This window comes from Coccinella septempunctata, chromosome 6, assembly GCF_907165205.1.
Source record: "Coccinella septempunctata chromosome 6, icCocSept1.1, whole genome shotgun sequence".
NCBI lineage: Eukaryota > Metazoa > Arthropoda > Insecta > Coleoptera > Coccinellidae > Coccinella > Coccinella septempunctata.
This window is the reverse complement of record NC_058194.1, coordinates 5,533,172-5,539,171: the sequence shown is the minus strand read 5'-3', so window position 1 is coordinate 5,539,171 and position 6,000 is coordinate 5,533,172.

The following is a 6,000-nucleotide window of genomic DNA, read 5'->3' as shown; positions in this document are numbered from 1 at the left end:
TTTTGGGATGGCCTCGGTGTATTTTGTGTTGGCCTCGAGCTGGTCTGGTTCGATCTTGGCGATCTCTTGGTCTTTTTAGTGACCAATTTCCATTCGCTACATCCCTTGTAGCTGGCTGGATGTCCTTGCTCTCCACAGAGAACACAAGAGGCATTTCGCTCCTCGTTCTCCCTGGTAAGCGTACACTCCTTGGAGCTGTGATTACCAGAGCATTTCTCGCACCTCCATGGAAAAGTGCACTTACTTTGGGCATGTCCATATCGCTGACAGCGGTAACATTGTCCAGGCCCGGTCGTTCTTCTCTTAGGTTCAACAACACAGTTCATGTTGTAGAGCCTTCTCACCTCGAAGATACCCTTATTCTGGGTTTAAACCAGCAATAAGGGCATCGGCTTTTTTGTTTTATTCGAGGTCATCCTTATGACCTCAGCATCGACGATCCCTTGATCCTTGAGGTCGTCAAGGATCGTCGGGATATCTGCATCCAGCGGTAGGTATCTCACTACCGCGTAGATTTTCTTTTCTTCCTCCCGTTGAAGAGTGTAAAACTCCCTATTTATTTTATGAAGGAAGTCCGTCATCCTTCTATGATCATCGGCGGTTTGTGGGACGATTCTTATACCGTCCTTTACTGTCGTCGCTCTTTGGTATTTAATACCGTTTCGCATTAACGCGTTGGAAATTGACGTCCATTCGGACGTACCTCTCAGGGTGACAGGGGGGATTTTTTCTTTCCTCTCCTCCACTTTTCTGTTGAGCTGAGGCTGTACCCATCGTCGTGATGGGTGGAATTTTACCTTTTTCAGGTATCTCCGTTGCTTTTTTTGCGGTCTCTTCGTCTGAAGATGCACTTTCATTACGCGCGCGTTTTGAAGGTGGCGCGTTCTGGGTTTTTGCAACTTGAGTTGCAAAATTTTTATTCTTTTCCGGTTCTTAGCTACTTCCTGTTTGGAGGAATTTTTGGGGACTGCTACCGGCTTTGCAATTTCTGCAAATGTGGGAGATTTCTGTACCGAAATGTGTTTTGCAATTTTCGCAAAACTAGGGAATTGAGGCGCTTTATTCTTATTAACTTCCTTTCTCAAGAGGCGTATCTCTCCGACCAATTGAGCTGCGGTTTCAGTTAATTTATTTATTTGAGCCTTCAATTGCTCATTCTCTTCTTTGGGCCTTACAAGCTCCTCTGCTTCTCTATCGCTGAATTCTTCGGTGTCCGTAGCTTCCATGTAGGAGCTCTCATTGTCTGAGACCTCCGACATGGCTTTTTGTCCGTATTGAACTATATAAGGTATTTCTGTGTAATAATGAATATTGGAAATACTCACTAATATGTTACTTCTAAGCTATTTGGCTAAGTTATATATTTTCTATACTATGAGAAAAATAAATCGACTCACCAGTGATTTCCGTGGAACCAGCGATCTTGGGGGTGATCTGGACTCGACACTGAACACACTGAATTTGAACGAATTTCCGCTCTATAACACATACACTTATAGAACTTACAAAAAAATTCGGAAGTTTCGTAGACGGAATCAAAAATTCCGTAGCTTCGCTAGTGTACACTTTCACTTCGACTTTCTCTTTTACAACACGAGAGATGACGTATCGCACTGCTTCGCTAGTGTACACTTTCACTTCGACTTTCTCTTTTACAACACGAGAGATGACGTATCGCACTGGTATCATTCAACACATCTACCTGCTTCAACGTCTCGAGGTGAACTGAATCATTGCTATGTTCTGAACCATTCCTGAAAATCTTCGATCCTGAATTACCAATAAGCATTTATACAGATGCTTGTATCAAAGGATTATGGGCGGTGCTGAAACAAGAAGATGAAAACGGGGACAGCAGACCGGTAGCTTATTTTTCAAAAAAATTAAATGAAGCGCAAAAAAAGAAGAAGGCAATATATCTAGAATGTCAAGCAATAAAAGAAGCTGTGAAATATTGGCAACATTGGCTGATGGGAAAAGAATTCGTAGTCTACTCAGATCATAAACCATTAGAAAATATGAATATTAAGGCTAGAACTGACGAGGAACTAGGAGATTTAATATATTATTTATCCCAATACAATTTAAAAATAAAATATAACCCAGGAAAATCAAATCAAGAAGCTGACTGTCTGAGTAGAAATCCAGTTTTAGAATCTTATGAAAATAATGACGATTTTTTAAAAGTAGTTTATTCGATAAACCTTGAAGATATTAAAAATGACCAAAACAACAATTTAAACTTAGAAAATGAAAGACTTATATTAGAAAATAGAATCTATTACAAACGGAATAAGAGAGGAAAAAAAATTATGCTGTCGGAAAAATTCAGCAAAACTTTAATTAAAAACGTCCATGATCTCTACTGCCACATTGGACATACACAGATGAAAAATAAAATAACACCGTTTTAAACGGCAGAAAATATCGACAGAAACATTAAAATAATTTGTGATGAATGTGAAATTTGCATTAGGAATAAATCAAGGAGAAAACCAAAATTTGGGTTAATGTCACAGTTAGGTCCAGCAACACGACCCTTTGAAATTGTGTCTATTGATACCATTGGAGGATTTGGAGGATTGCGGTCTACAAAAAAATACTTACATCTTCTTGTGGATCATTTTACGAGATACGCCTACATATCAACATCGAGAAATCAAAGCTCTAGTGATTTCATAAAACTGTTGAAAAAAGTGACACCAGCTTACAATATTGATATGGTATTAACGGACCAATATCCTGGTATGAATTCGAAAGAATTCAAACAATTCGTCATGACAGAGAATATAAAATTGTTTTTCACTGCTGTGGATGCACCATTTTCAAATGGTCTTAATGAAAGACTAAATCAAACTTTGGTAAATAAGATAAGATGTAAAATTAATGAGAGTGATAAAAAAACTGCATGGTCTTCTATTGCACAGAAATGTGTAGAAAAATATAATGAAACGGAACACACAGTCACGAAGTTTGCTCCAAAATATCTTTTGGAAGGCGAAAGTATTAACATTCTACCAAGTGAATTAAAATCAAGATGTACCAGAGAAATTTTAGAAAGAGATAGGAAAATAGCATTTCAAAATTCAGTGAGATCACATGAATATAATGAAAAATTATTCGACTCACACAGGAAAGATTATAAATTCAAAGAGGGAGACCTAGTCTATATAGAAAATGGAAATCGGCTTAATAGGAAGAAAATGGAAGAATTGAGGATTGGACCATTCGAAATGCTGAAGAAGATTTCCGATTCAATCTATCAAGTTGATACTGGACACAGAAGAGCAGAATCAAATGTTTTTCACATAACGAAATTGTGTCCAGTGTTTGTTAGTGAATGAACGAGTACGTGCATTCTAGTTCGAGGGGGGGAGATGTAAAGAAAAGCGTTATAATCGCGAAGCTTCTCTTAAATATTATATTCGTGTTACCTGGAATGGCCGAACTGACACTTTAAAATAAATTTTGAAGTTTTTTCGAAGCGTCATAATAAATAGTTTCAGAAGGTTGAATTAGAGGCTTTAAATGTTGTTTCCCTCTATTATTTCAGGTTTGTTATATTGTGAGTTTTGATATTGTTAATAAAGATTCCCTCTATTATTTCAGAGAAACGCAATTGAGTCTCTATTCATTATATATAATTTACGTTATAACTGTTATAATATATAATATTACTATTGACAGTTAAAAAAAACAAAGACACATGGATTTAAGTATTTATTGCAAAAACTTAATTTACATAACTACATTAGCCACTAATCACATAAAAATTTTCTCTTATACGATTTTCTAGAATGGAGTTTACTAAGGCAGTCTCGCTGAAGGCTCCAGCAGTAGTCCGCCATCATGTGGCTATCCCATCGTCCTTGATAACGATCTTCCATAGTTTTAATATCCTGATGGAATCTTTCCCCCTGTTCTTTCCTACAATCACCTAAGTTTTCTGGAAAACGATCTAGGTGGCTGTGGAGGTAGTGAACTTTTATACTCATGTTACAGCCGAGAATATTAAAATTTGGAAGCATAGTTTCCACTAATTCTACGTAATTCTCTGCTTTATGATGGCCAAGAAAATTTTGTACTACTTGAACAAATGAACTCCAAGCGTTAGATTCAGTCTCGTTCATCGATGTGGTGAATTGTGGATCTTTAACAAGTTGCCTTATTTGAGGACCATCAAATATACCAGCTTTTAGTTTTTCCGTGCTAATGCCAGGAAATTTACGTGACAAATACCCAAAACAATTTCCATCTCGATTTAAAGCCTTCACAAATTGCTTCATTAGGCCTAGCTTGATATGCAAGGGCGGAAGTAAGATTTTTTCTCTTGAAACCAAAGGTTCGTTGATCACGTTTACGTATATTTTTACCATCATCAGGCTGTCCTGAAATGACACTCATGTGCAAAAGAAAATAAATAAAAAAAATAAATAATAAAAATAAAAAAATAAATAAAACCTTTCTGTCATGAAACACAGAAACAAGCTGCAACTTATAAGATGTAGTACAAACATAACATAAATGAATTTTCACTTAAAATGGAAAATTTCATTAGTCCAAGACATAAATTAAAATGGTAAACAACATATTAGCTGGAGGACAGATGTAGATACATTACTGCCATGCGTCACATAAGAGCCGCATAGAAAATATAAACATAGAGATAAGAAGTTATTTTCAGGCTATCGTCTCTAAATTAACGTTTTGAAAATATTATGTAACGGAAACTCTTTTACATCGTTTACAAGGTTGCTGTCATCCTTTCTTCTCTTAATTTCCAATTGTTCTAAAAGGGTTAAACGATGAAAATTCCTTTCGTAGTGAAGAATACTGAGATTATGTATTGAAGTTTTATGGTTACTGTCAATGAGGTGGTTTCCTAGTGCCGATGGAGGTTTATTCTCCACGTGTTCAGAAAATCTTATACCAGCAGCTTGCGTAGTCATACCTACATAATAAGCCTGACATTCTTCATAATCAGTCTCGTAGACTCCACTCTTTTGTTCAGTCATTATTTTTGGTTTGTTGTTAACTAGAATATTACCCAGAGTATTACCACCCTTATTAGTAACATAGAAGTTATATTTCTGTAGGATCGAGTTTATATTATAATTAAGGCTTCGACAAAAGGGAATGGAGATATATGTACTTAAGAGCTATGCTGTGATGTGGAAAGATCTTTTTATCGACTAATTTTTTTTCTTTTTTTGTTTTATTATGTTATCTATATAGAATAAACAGATAAAGGAACAGTATTCAGTCTGTGCAACGGGAAGTTAAATGCTGCTTTCTTCGTATGTGGTGTGTAAGGTATCTGTTTTATATACACCTGTATGTAAATAAATATTGTAATTATCATATAGAATGATAGGCGCAGGTCTGTTGATATTGTGAAGACCGCGCAGATATTGTATGATCAGATCAATAGAAATGGTTATCGAATAAAGATTATACGCTGTGAATAATAATTAATTTTTCTAATAAAACTGACACTATTGCATGGTGTCACGTGTGAATAGAATTATAATAAAACGTTATTCTTAATAAAATAATAAAATGGAAGATCTGAGATTACCACCAGTTATGGACTTCACCGGAAACATGTCAAAGAATTGGACGGCATGGAAGCAGAAGTTCGAGATGTTTCTGATGGCATAAGCTAAGCAAGATTTAACTGATAAACAGAAAGTGGCTACTCTTCTTAATTTAATTGGGGATGAAGGAATCGAGATTTTCAACACCTTCAATTTAAAACCAGACAAGTTCAAATTGAATGAAGTAATAGCAGCCTTCGACAAGTTTGGCAATCCGAAGAAAAATGTAGTGCAAATTCCTCACCTACCATCAAGAAGAAGGACAATCCCTGAATAAATACATCACAAAACTGAAGACATTGTTGAATTCATGTGAATATGAAGCCGCAAATGATATGCTACGTGACAAAATAATCATGGGCATCCGAGATTCCAACCTGAGAGAACGACTTCTTCAAGTAGA